The sequence below is a fragment of the Vicia villosa genome, linkage group LG6, assembly GCF_029867415.1.
Source record: "Vicia villosa cultivar HV-30 ecotype Madison, WI linkage group LG6, Vvil1.0, whole genome shotgun sequence".
NCBI classification, from domain to species: Eukaryota; Viridiplantae; Streptophyta; class Magnoliopsida; order Fabales; family Fabaceae; genus Vicia; species Vicia villosa.
In genome coordinates, this window is record NC_081185.1 from 125,120,209 (window position 1) to 125,134,680 (window position 14,472).

Genomic DNA, 14,472 nt, shown 5'->3' on the forward strand with positions numbered 1-14,472 from the left:
TGAGTGAAGCGAAGGAAATTGACACACCTATGGCAACAAACACTACTCTAGACAAAGATGAGAAAGGTAAAGAGGTTGACGTGAAATTGTACCGAGGTATGATAGGTTCACTATTGTATCTTACTGCCTCAAGACCAGACATTATGTTTAGTGTGTGTATGTGTGCAAGATATCAATCTTGTCCAAAAGAATCTCACTTAAAAGCTGTCAAAAGAATTCTGCGATACTTACGTGGAACTACTACATATGGCCTATGGTATCCAAAAGGAAATGAATGCCATTTGGTAGGATTCTCCGATTCAGATTTTGCTGGCTGCAAATCCGATAGAAAAAGCACCAGTGGAACATGTCATCTATTCTCAAATTCATTGATAAGTTGGCATAGCAAGAAACAAGTATCGGTTGCTTTATCTACTGCAGAGGCAGAATATGTAGCTGCTGGAAGCTGCTGTGCACAAATATTATGGCTCAAGCAACAACTTCTTGACTTCGGTATTAAGCTTGATCGCATACCTATCATGTGCGACAACACAAGTGCCATAAACTTGAGTAAAAATCCTGTCTTACACTCACGTACCAAGCATATTGAAATAAGACATCACTTCCTACGAGATCATGTAGAGAAAGGAGACGTTACATTTGAACATGTAGAAATCAAGAAGCAACTAGCCGACATCTTCACCAAACCTCTAGCAACGGAGCAATACCTCAACATTCGTAGGGAATTAGGGATACTCGATATCTCTAATTTGTGCTAATTACGTTTGTTGTCTCTTAATATTATTCCTCTACTTTATAAATTTTTTTTTGCTAACATTTCTCTTAGCATAAAGGTAGTTCATCATCAAGCCAGGCGTCATTCCACATTGACTAAAGGCTGCCATCAAAGTTGACACCTACATATTGAACAAGCGGTAACGTAATTGTGGTTCACTTCCAAAAATATTATTGATACTATAATATGCTATCAATTAACATGCTTATAGTGACTTCATACATATATCTCTCTTGCTCATATATGTGTCTCATCTTTAATACACCTTTAAACATATTTGACTCTCATGCTATCACTATCTACCTTTTCTTTTCTATACTATGAATGCTAGCATTTTATCTATGTTTCTCTCGTTACTCTTCTATTTTCGTTGTATCTCTTTTTGATGTTGTCAAAGGGGGAGATAGATGCTGAGTGTACGGGGGAGCTTTGTTGAGAGATTGCCTTGTTGAGAGATAGATGCTGAATGTACGGGGGAGCTTTGTTGAATCTTTATCACTTACTACAAAAGCTTCGACTACTGGTTTGCCATCATCAAAAAGGGGGAGTATGTGAATACAAGATTACAATCACAAAGATGTTTTTGATTCATGGCAAACTCAATAAGCATACAAGCAACAAGGTGGAAGCAGAAAACTCAAAGAAAAGCAAGCATTGATCACTCATGATAGTACAGGTTGATCTATTATGCATATAGGTCGACTCAACACAGGCAAAACAAGAAGAATGCAGAAAAGCAGCAGTTAGGTCAACCTACTGTCAACCTAGGTCGACCTAAAATGGAGAAAAATCCATATACTTCTGCTAGGTCGACTCACACATCATCTAGGTCAACCTAAAATGAAGAAATTTACATATCAGTCTGCTAGGTCGACCTACACAACAACTAGGTCGACCTAATCTGAGAAAATGTCCCCAGAATGCATCTGAAGAGGATTCTGGTCGACCTACTCCTTCAACAGGTCGACCTAACTGGGAGCAAATTTCTGCAAGCTCTGCTAGGTCGACCTAAGCACTACAAGAGGTCGACCTAACTGATCAAGAATACCAAAAATTATGTTTCTCTCATCTCCAACTGTTAAGCTATCATATATATTATCAAAGGTTCAATTATTCAATGCAAACACCAACGACTGAAAGATACACAAAGGCTTCTCATCTTCGTTCTTCGTCATCTCCAACACAATTACACATAATCATTCTTGCGTTGAGGGTTAGTGATCGAGTTCGATAACGTCCATGGAACGGAATTGAAGATTCCTAGTGGGTGAAGATTTGTGGGGTTTTTGGTGAATAAAATCTGCGGGTTTTGTCCTCCAAGATAGGTGTTTCTTGGGGGTTTTTATCAAGAGGTTTCATCGAGGATCCATCTGAGTGTGAAGATTGAAGAACAAGGGTTCAAGGCAATTCAAGACACTGCAGAAAAGGGATTAAGTGAAGCTCTTGGATAACCTTGATCTGACTCAAGATTAAGGGGGAAGAAGATTCAAAGGATCGACATAATTGGTTTATGGTTTATCGCTTTGTTATCTTCTTTGTATATACTACTTTCAACATTAATGAAAGATTTCCCAATTTCAGTTTAGAATTGGGGGCAAACGTAATCGTAGCGAGGACGATCGACGAACTGCCTAAACAAATATCGTGTTCTTGTCACTTTTACCTTTTCATTTACGTTCTGTTCATATTTGGTTATAATAGCAAATTGATCAACGATCCGAGTGTTAAGATTGTGAAATAAGAACTTATATAAACCTCACAATCCATCACACATTGAATCACCATCAATTTGATCATTATCACCAAGTGTTTGTGTTTTTGCTTCTTTCACCATTACTGCATTGCAAACGTCGTTCATCATATAAGAAGTTAATTGATTTTCAATAGAGCGACGTATTGATTCTATAGTGTATTCTCTTATCGTTTATCTCAAGCTGGTTAGTGGTTTTAACACATATACAATCGTTTCAATAGTGGTTCGGAATAGACGCGAGTCGATTCAGAATCACTTCCGCTTAAAATTCATTTAATTCCGCAAAACTGTTTAAGATCTATTCACCCCCCCCTCTAGATCCTAAGGCCAGCGTCTAACAGACTGTTATCTGAAACAGACTTTACAACAATGTCATCTATGTATACTTGCATGAAAGTTTCTATAAAATCATGGAATATAGAATTCATTGCTCTTTGATAAGTTGCCCCAGCATTTTTTAAGCCAAAAGGCATTACAACCCACTCGTAGGTGCCTATTGCCCCTAGGCAACGAAAAGTTGTTTTGGACACATCTTCTTCTGCAATGGAGATCTGGTTATACACAGAATATACATCCAACATACTTAGATATTCGAAGCCTGCGGCTGAATCTACTAGCATTTCTGCCACACGCATGGGATATTCATCCTTAGGCGATGCTGCATTTAGATCACGAAAATCTATGCACACTCTTAATGAGCCATTCTTTTTAATAACTGGCACAATATTAGCAATCCATTCATCATACCTTGTGGTTCTGATGAATTTGCACCGTAGAAGTCTCTCGACCTCTGCTTTGATCTTCGAATGAATTTCTGGTGCGAACCTCCTAGGAGTCTGTTTGATGGGCTTTTTCCCCTCTTTTATGGGCAGCTTTAATTCGACCAAGTCTCTTCCTAAACCAGGCATCTCGTCGTAATCCCATGCAAAGCAATCTTTGTTTTCTTTCAATAACTTAATGACTCTCGATTTCAATGCTGGCTCTAATTTTGCACTAACATATGTTACCCTCTTCTGTTCTCCGTCTCCAAGATTTACTTCTTCGAGTGGATCTTGGGCTGACATTTTGATATTTGCCCTCATTGGGTCTTTCTCGAATCCCAAAGGTTCTTCATCGTAGATTGCATCCAGCCTTTGACTCAACTCTTCCTCTGAAATCTTTCCAGCTTGAACTGTATCTTCAAGGAATTGAAGGATCGAACGCATACCAGCATCAGTCGTTTCTTCCTTTCTTGAAATTGTATCAACGATCATGTTTAATAATTCGGATTCGAGGGCCGTCTTTCTTTGTTCTCGGCTATGTAAGCCGAAATCTTTTCGAAGAAGGATGATTCAGGCATCATCAACATCTTCGTCCCAGCCTGTTGGCCGTATTGTTGGAAAATGCTCTATTGGTGCGGTATCTTCTAGACTGTCCATTATTTCTCTATTCCATTGGAACCCATTTAGGTGCAAAGACAAATAGTATAAAGCATTCTTATTTGGGGTGTATATATCTTCTGCAGCATGGCAAGGCCCTATGTTTGCCAAATTCCTGTCGAAACTGGTTTTATTGACTTGGTTAACTTCAGCCATGTAGTAACTCTGATCCCCTTCAATGTTCTCTACTACACCATCTTCCCTCCAAATGGTTAATCTTTGATGCATTGTCGAAGGCACCGCAGCAACTCCATGGATCCACTCTCTTCCTAGCAAAAGATTGTAGTTTGCCTTTGCTGGTATCACCATGAACATCGTTGGTCTAGTGACCGAACCAGGGGCGGATTCACATGGGGGAGATTGGGGGCTCATGACCCCACAAAGCAAAAAAAATTCTTTTAATAATTAGGATTAATTATTTGTTTAGCCCCCATATAACTCCAACAAACCCACTAACGTGTACTATGTAACTACCCAATCCTACTTTAACTCTTCAAATTCTTTTCTTAATTATTACTATTTACTATTTTTATTTTTTTTAATTGTTTTAACTTTTCAAATTCAATTACAATCTCCACTCATTCTCTCTCTTAACTTTATTCACATTCTCTCATAATTCTTACGGTTTACTCTCACATTTTGACCTAACACTTTTTTTTTGTTTCTTCCTTTTCCATTATTTCATTCAAGACTTCAAGTTCAACATCAATTTAGTTTGGTGAGTCTGTGACTTTGTCTAATTGAGTCATTTTGTGAAGAATGATTTACGCAATCGTATGAGAGATGAGTGGTTGAATGATTGTTTAGTTACATATATAGAGAGTAACATATTTGATGAAGTGGACAATGAAAAAATCATTGAACATTTTTAAAATATGAAAACTCGTAGAGGACAGTTGTAAGTTTTTCTGTATTTTAACTTTTTTTGTCATTATATTATGTATTTTGGAACAATTTGAAATATTTTTCTTTAGTCAAAATATATTCATTATTTTTAAGCCCCACCATAGAAAAGTTCCGGATCCGCCACTGGACCGAACCCACAGTTAAATTCACTTGAATGACACCAAGAGTTTGCCCGATTTTGCCTTCGTAGTTAGACAAGACCATATTATGTGGCCTTATATCAGTGTCGAACATACCAATTCTCTTTAACATGTACTAGGGCATTAGGTTCACTGCTGCCCCTCCATCTACCAGGACTTTGTTAATTCCAACATTTTCAATCTTAGCCCTTATGAAGAGTGGTTTTAGATGATTTCTCATACCTTCACCCGGCCTCTCGAAGAATGCATTCTACTCTTCAACTGCCCCGTTGTTTAGCACATAATAACACACAGGCTTGTGTCTTGCCATCTCTTCCATATCAGTTTCCTCACAATCTTTAGCTTCTGTTTCTTGATTAAACTCGTGAGGGAGCACTGACACAACATTGCAATTGAGGTTTATGGACGATACTTCATCTGAGTCGAAATCGTTTGCCATTCTATCGTCCTCTTTCCAAGGGCTGGAATGCATCTTCTCCTCTTCCTTCTCATTTTCAGAGTCGAACAATTTGCGTTCTACTAGAGGTTTACTTATCCTTGCCCCCTGGGTTTGGACTTGGTTGCTACAAGACTCTCCAATCTCCCTTGGTTTGTATTCTCTTTGGGCCTTCTTCATCCTCTGACGCCTTCTCCATTGAGATCTGGACATAGGATTTTTGCCTTTGTAATTCTCCAACCTGTACATCTCTCGATTTGAGGTGTGAAATTGCTTCCTGTATGCCATTGTAGTCCTTCCCCCTTGGTCCCAACTTCGCCATTTGTTGGTTCTCGCACTGGCTTGCATCCATCTATCCTTGGGTATGTTTGCAGGGACTTTGAACGTGACTCTTCGAGCTCTAGGGTGTGGGCTGTCAGGCCTCTTCGATGGGGTCCATATGTCGAACCCATACAGGTTGGGACGAAGCCCCTGGGTTTCTCGACCCATGTAGAAATATACCCTTTCGAATGATTGTGCTAGCAATTCGTCATAGACTGCTCCACATCTGGGACATAATGCAATCTTAGTGTTTTCCTTATGACACTTGACCAAGAAACCCACCAAGCTTTCTTTCATCCTTGGATACACCTTTAGCAGTGGGTTTCCTCCTCTCCAGGGTTGTTCCAATCATTCTCGTAAGGCCCTTTCGAAATTAGCCTGAACCCTTTGATTCAGCATGATTGAACATCTTGGGCACATCAGCATTTTTCCACCGTTTTTCTCATGACAATTCCAGAGATAATCTTTCAAGCTTTCCCCTCTTGGTGGGATTTCAATGTTTCCTTTCTCCCTTATCAGCCACTTTTCTAGTTCTTTTATTTCAGACAAAGGACGCCTAACATTGACCATGTTAACAACTGCCGGAGGAGCTTCAGAAATCTGTATCTGCTGAAGTTTCACCCTGAGGTCTTCAGTGGCCTCACTAGTTTTTCCTTTCAGATCTTCAGTTATAGCTGCATCGAAAGATTCTTCAACATCAGTATTGAAGACTTTGTTGTCATTTAGGCTTTCAGTAGCCTGCGTTCCAGTTGAAATTGTCTCTGATTCAGCAACATCTACTTCAGACACTTCCACCATGTTGACGTCAAGTGGTTCACACAGGTTAGTGGCAGCAACATTCAAAGGGTTTGTGTCAACCTTCATATGACTCTTGGTTTTGTCAGCGAATTTCAGACGTCCGTCCTTGATAGCATTCTGAATTAGATCCCTGAAAAGAAAACATTGTGAGGTTTTATGGCCTAAAAAACCATGATATTTGCAAAAGCCTCGTTTCTTCCGTTGTTCTAACGAAGGAACTTTGGAATTAGGAGGCACTATCATCTGGCCATATTTTACTAACAAATCAAATATTTCGTCACATTTAGTGACGTCAAATGTATAAGTTTTCTTAGGAAATCTACCGCTTTTATCATTCTCTACTGGATTTTTTCCATTGGCCGGTGTGTGCAATTTGCAAGAATAAGGTGGCGCTTCTTTTAACTCCGCTAGGTCTATTTCGACCTCTTCCATGCTGTATGAATCTTCGAAAGATTCATCGTCGACGTCTTCAGCTTCGACGTATGCTATTTTTTCTTTCTTGTAGCTTTTATTTGCTCTGGCCTTTTCTGCTTTAAGTCGTTCGACTTGTCGAACCCTGTCTGCCAATTGGGCCATGTCCCTTAGGTATTGAGTATCCAATTTCTTTTGAATTGAATAATCTAAACCGCCTGCAGCCATTTCGACTAATTCATGCTCTGGGGCAGTCGTGAAGCATCTTGATTTTAACAAACGGAACCTATTTAAGTAATCATCTATATTCTCCGTGAACTTCCTCTTGATACTAGCCAATTCTTTCAGACTTATCTTGGTTTGACCCATGTAAAACTGTTCATGGAATAATCTCTCCAAGTGTGTCCATGCATCTATGGAATTTGGGGGTAAGGTGGTGAACCAAACGAAAGCATTCTTTGTTAGCGAACTAGGGAAGTATTTAATTCTCAAATCTTCGTTCCCCGCTAGGTCTCATGCTTCTGTTAGATATCTGGCTATGTGTTCCACCGTTGACTCATTTGTGTCCCCTGAAAATTTAGTGAATTTTGGTACTTTGGTACCCCTCGGCAATTCTGTTTGCATAACATATTCTGCTATGGGGGATGTATAATTTGGACGTCGGAGTCCAGTATTGAGGCCATTGTTAGCCATTAATCTCTCTATCATGGCAGTGAGATTGTTCTCCGTTGCTAAATTGTCTCTCCTAACCCTATGCACAACTTCGTCAGGATGTTCGTTCCTTCTTACTACAACTACATTAGGCTGTTGCTGGGCAACTGCTTGTTGGCCAACGTTAGTCGTTTGACTTCGAGTTTCTAAATCTATCACTTGGTTTCATTCAACTGGTGTTGGCCTAGGTGGTTGTATTGCGGTTCGAACTGGTTCCAGAATGGGTTCCCCTTCCTGATAAGTTGATTGGTTGTTTCTTCGCCTATTTTGTGGAACTCCTAAAAAATCCGCCATTCGATTTATTTGAGATGATATTTTATGGAAAGTTTCCACATTATCCTGGTTAGTCCTAGCAATGTTTGTTGCTAATGGATTCAGAATCGACCCCAATTCTTTAGCAAGGGTTCCTAACATATCATGGTTACTTGCATCCATTTCTTGTTGAAATGCTGCTTGGCTATTTGTAGTGAAAGGGGGTATTTGGGCAGAGAAACCAGTATTCTGTGCGCTTCGACCTATCGAACTGACATTCGGCGAAAATGCCGTCGGGTTAGTTGTAGTGTATGTAGGCCCTGGTCCTCGTAAACCTGTCATATATGAATATGGCATTCCATATGGATTGTTGGGTCTCCATCCTTCGAAGGTGGATGATGGTCCTGGGGAAAATAATTGACTTGCAGCGTTTGTCGAGAAAGGTGGTATCTCGCTCGCGCTGATGAACGGAGGCGCGGTGGTCGAACTCGAAACTGGTACAGTCCCTGTAGTATTTTCGGGTATCGCCTGGGAACTACCTATAGGTTCAGATCCTGTCGAAACCGGTATAGCCTCCGCCTTTTGAGTAGAAGTCGAAACATATGTAGAATTTGCCGCTACTGTTCCTGACCCTTGTGGGGGATCCTGATCTCCCCCTCCACTGGCCATATTGACCATTTTCTTGTTGTACCTTCGTTTAGGAATCGGTTGTGCACTGTTGGTTAACTTACCGTTCCTAAGGTTCATACAAGGTCTTGATATTTTCTAGACAAAACAAAACAATCAATTAATAACAATCTGTTTGACAATGTCCCACTGGGCGTGCCAATTTGTTTACGGTGATTTCCCGTAAACAACCGCTAGTCCTCCAAACTATAAAGTATACTTTAGTAACTCGCAGGATCGACTAGATTGATCCTAGGACATAGTCAAACAATTGTCTTTCGATACGATTTGATTCATGCTTGTTTTTTCTGGCTTCGAGAAAACTTGTTTATGATATGATCATGTGAATGTTTACTTAAAAACAACACTTGTTATACACATAAGTATGTCTTTCGACAAAGAAATATAAATAAAAGCGTATAAACTGCAGAAATGTAAAGTGCAGGAATGTAACGTGCAAGAATGTAAAATGCAGAAATACAAAGTGCTTCGAAATGAAAGTTAGACGAAATAAAGAAGTGCAGGAATGTAAATAACAGGAAGTAAATGAAAGCAGTAATAATGAAAAGATGCTTGAATAAAGAGAAATACAAATGTATTAAACTGGCGTTGGTGTCATACGTACATTTCTCAGCGAACTCGTTCTCTAAACACTTGATACTTGAGTGGTTTGTGAGTGATTTGTACAAAATGAACACACGGAATCCTAACATTAAGACCCTTATTTATACTAAATTCGACCCTAACGGTCCTACACTAATCTGATGCCATGTTGCCCACAGGAATCCCTGAGATGCCATCCGTCTTTGTGCAGTTACACAAACTACTTCGAAATTCAAATCCTCCCGCCTGAATCCTCTTTCGACGCGTGGCAACGTGATCAAAATTGAGAATGCCACGAAAACACGTTAAGCTTCAGTACTTTACGTATTTCGCAAAAACGTTTAAGTCTTTAAAGATAACCTTCTTCGAATTAGCTTCAAGTCTAACCATCTTTACTCCAACTCAAACCAACATTCTCGAAACATGGCCATCAGTAGCCATTTTTTAAACTCAGAAATGGTCATCAGTAACCATCTTCCTTCGAATTGTAATTCTTCAAAGGATATTCTTCCTAAACGAAATCTTCAGCTAACAAGATCCATACAATTTTTAATCTATTATAACGTATAATAGCTCATGTGAGAAAAGTGCTATTATTTAATCGTGTTTTACAAACTAATGCTATTAAATATTAAATATGTGCTATTATAAATCAAATATGTAGTAGTGTTTTCTCAATTTCTATCCCGGGATCCAAGTTTATAGAATCTTCCTCTTGCGTGTCCGGATATAGAGTGGGGGTTGCAGCCATCTCCGCCCTTCTTATTCTAAGGCTACCATGGTATAATTTTTTGGAGGTCTCTTGATCACCTAGGATTACTCCAACCCGCCCGTTAAGGAGCAAATACTTCATTATCTTGAAAAGGCGGCTCGCAAAAGATTGATGGGAGGCATCCCCATGATGATGTTGTACAAAGAAGGAGCATTTACCACAAAATGTAAGGCCTTCACCATGCTCTCATTCATTGCAAATAGTGTCATTAGAGTTTTCTGGCTCTTTACTTGTATATGGTTGCTTTAGAGCCCAATTTGTGAATCATAGAACGCTTGGATATCATATGAATTTAGTCAGAGCCTTTCAAATGCGTCCCAAAATAGAACATTTACTGAGCTTCATGACTAATCAGTACCTACTTTATATCCCAATTGTCACATTGCACTATGTGGACCATGCAATCATTGCGAGGGAGTATACATATGGCATTCTTTCAGAAGAAAACAATTTTAAGTTCTTATTTATTTCTTGAAGTTGGTGCAATGCTAGAAGGTGCACCATTCAACAACAAGACCTATCGAGCGTATCTTCTATGCAAGGATCTAGATTATTTGCCTCCAGCAAATGTCTCTGCTATTTTTTCGGCCAAAGTGGTCACTTAGGTGGGATTCACAATGCCTTCCTTTGTCACCATGCTTATGTGTTGAGTAACCCGAGTTATGAGTTTGATGATGGGTGTAACCCGGTTTACTTTTATTGATCCCCATGGTGGATGTCAATTATGTTGGCTAAAAGTTCGTTGATGGGATCCTGCTCACGTAGGTGGATATAAGTGGCTCTGTTTATGTGATTCCTATGGTTGCCAGAGTACCACAAGGGAAAACACGCCTCTCTTGACATATCTTTGTGTATTTAGGGTAAGTGTAAGTTGTGGAAAGTCTACTCATACATGAATTGTGAGAGACTCTCTCTGTTCATGTCTAGTGAAAAATCATGTTCCCTTTCTTGATTCTAGGATCAAGAAATTTATAAATGATCATTTGGGCCTAGACTAGAAATTTAGGAGACAAACTTCTCATCCCTTTCTTGGAAACGTAGAACTGAGAAGACCAAGTAATCCTTAAATCGTGGGAGGAACCATTTTCCCTCTTTAGTCGCATTCCTAAACGTTTATTCTAAGAAACCTCTGAAACCATGTGTATTATATGAGAAACCTTGTTGGTTTTAGACTTAAGCTTAATTTTGCAACCTTTAGTTTTTCTTTGCATCCAGCTGCTTTAAACCATTTGGGTAGACCTACTATACTTAGGATTCCTAGGGCGATAAAGCTTCATGCAAGCGTCTGCCTCTTAGTTCCATCATGGGTCATTCATTTTTAGGCCCAGATACTATCCTAATCCACTAGGTTATTCGGGGGTTTTCTATGATTTGGAAGAGATGGGTGCCTTGTAAAGTTATAGTGTTCTCTTGGCAATTGCTTCAAAATAGGATGTTGACTAGAAAGAATCTCCTAAGGCTTCAAGTTTTATCTTGAAGTAGCGATGTGGGGTGTGTTGTGTGTGAAGGGAAGATGGAGTTAGATGATCATCTTTTTTATTTTGTGAGGTTCGATCAATTATCTAGTATATGGTTTTAGGTGGGCGGGGAAGCCTAGGCCTTTTTCACATTCGATTTTAAGGGTATTTAAGATGTTTTAGGGCTTAGAAGAGTGTATAATATCGTCTTTTGACCTGGTCTCAATATTGAATTATGCGATCTATTCTATTTGGTAATTGCAGTTTAAGATTATTTTTTGTTGAGAACACTTGATGTGTATAATTATCAATGTAGTATGGAAGTGGGTCCATGCTCATGCTCGGGATTTCATCGCTTAAATGTTCGACTGGGAGTGAGACCCCGCTAAAGTGGTTATGCATTTAGGGGTGTGATGGATGGCACGTTGCCCACCTTTTGGTTTTGTAGGGGGTCGGGTCATCCTCGCTCTAGCTCTCAATCTCTAAAGGCCCGTTGTGCATGTGGTTAAATAATAGATCGAACAATTGGTTAGTTGGCATGTTTTTCTTTTTCTAGATGGAATCGTGGTTGGTGGGATTATTTTTCTCTTCCTTCTAATATTGTCCGCTTTGTTCTTGTTGTGGGTTTGAATATGATTTTTTATCGAATTTGTTGCTTTTACATACTATTGATTGTGTGTGTGTGTGTATATGTGTATATATATATATATATATATATATATATATATATATATATATATATATATATATATATATATATATGGTTCATGCTTTGCTATTAAAAAAAATTAGTCTAAGACCCATAAAGAAAAAGTTATTAGATTGTTTTCTTGTATTTTAGTAAGATTATTTACACATTATAAACACAAATTCAATATATCAAAAACCCTATTTTACAACATGGTATCACAATTCTTTTGATTCTTGGAACTCACATATACATAAACCCTAGCCACAATCTTCGATATTTTTTTCACCTTCCATTGTGAATTATTGTTAGTATTTCTAGTGACATTTGTTCGAATCATCACTACTATGCCTACTTTGTTACATTTCTACCCTCCATTTATCGTTTTTCAATGTTCATTCTTATTTATCCCAGTTAGATCCCATTTTTCCCATGACCAATCAAACCGTTGTGACTGTCACTCCCAGATTGGCCAGAATCCCAAAATTCACCTCAATAGATCATGGTACACGTTCTCACATGCCATCTTCATCTCGACGCATGAACAATGGGATCAGAAATCATGGTTTCATCAAGAATTCCATTTCATCCTCTATATGGCAAGGCTCTAAAGTTGAGATAAATACTATTAGGAAGCACTTTCTTTGAATAATAAGAGATAGGAGTAGCATTAATTTCTGGAAAAATAATTAGTGTGGGAGCCCTCTTATCAATTTTGTTGATCTTAGTTTTGATATGAAGTATATTAATATCAAATCAAATGTGGCTGACTTGTTGGCTAATCAAGAGTAGAATCTGCATCAAGCTTGGAAAAACCTTTTCTTGTTCCTAGAATTCCAATCAGTTAGTTTTCATTTTCTTCCTGCTGGTAGTAGGGACTACATTATTTGGACCAACATAGGGCATGGCTCGCTTCAACTTAAAGAAGTCTATATTTTCAAGCAAAATAATCTTCCTTTGTTGCATTGGGCCAAGACTATATGGTGTGTTGATATTCCCCCTTCAAAGTCCCTTCTTTTATGGAGACTCTTGCACAAAAAGGTACCAACTGATGAGGAACTTCAATTGAGGGTTTATGCTTTTCTATCTATGTTTTCTTTGTGCAAATGTGAGACTGAAACTGCACATCTTCTTTTCTTCACATGCCCCTTTGGAGGCGGTTTGGTTGCATTATGAACCTTAATGTCCCTTTCCATTCAAATGAGGATCTTTGGAACTTTTGTAACACACCTAGAGCTCCTTAATGCAACATCACTATAAAGGGAGTTGTTATCTTTATGATTAAGGATATTTGGTCTTGCATGAATCTGAGCAGGTTTCAAGAAAAAAACCCTTAGTTTAATTTTGTTTGTAGCTTGGTGTATGCGCATGTGGCTTTCTCTAGTGCCAATACCAAGCCAATTTTCAAAGGAGGGATTGAGGACTTTTAAACCATCAAGGCATTTAATGTTGCAATACATCCTCCTAAAGCACCTTCTATTTGTGAAGTTTGATAGTCTCCTCCTCCTTGGTATTTGGATTAAGCGCAATGTGGATGGGGCTTGCACCAAAAACCCCATTCTCGCTGACACTGGAGGAATTTTTAGGAATCACATTTGTTTGTTCTTATTAGCCTATGCGGAGTCTTTAGACACTAATAACCCCCTCATTTGTGAATTGTGTGCGGTTATCAAGGGAGTTGAAATTGCCAGACAAAAAGGTTATAACAAATTGTGGATCGAATCTGATTCTCTTACTATTGTTAAAGCCTTTAATTGTTCCTCTATGACTGTTGTGCCATTGGAGATTAGGACTTGATGGTTGACATGTATGAGCATAATTTCTAACATGTCTTTTCTTATCACTCACATATTTAGAGAAAGGAAATAGTTGTGCAGTTTTTTTATAATATAAGCCGCACAGCTACATCTTTGACTTATTTTGATTCTTTACCATTGGGCATTAAGACAGATTATGTAAAAAAAGGCTTGGCTTTCCGTTTTTTAAATTCTCCTTTGAAGGTTTTGGTATAGTTTCCCTCTCTTTTTGTCTATCAATTTCCTTTTTGGAATATATTAGCCTTATTAAAAAATGGGGATAATTGACATTTATCCCCCTTCCATATAGCGAGGTTCGGATTACCCCCTTATTAATTTTTTTTTTTTTTGGATTACCCCCTTGAAATATGAAAAGTTCTATGATTTACACCCTGTAAACTTTTTTTTTGATTTACCCCCATGGGTTTTCACTGTTTTTTACACGCTTAGGGGGTACCCTAAAAATACAGGGGGTAATCCAAAAAAAAAATTACTAGGGAGGTAATCCGAACCTCGCCTATATGGGAGAGGGGTAAACGTCAATTATCCCTAAAAAATGTGACCTTAAA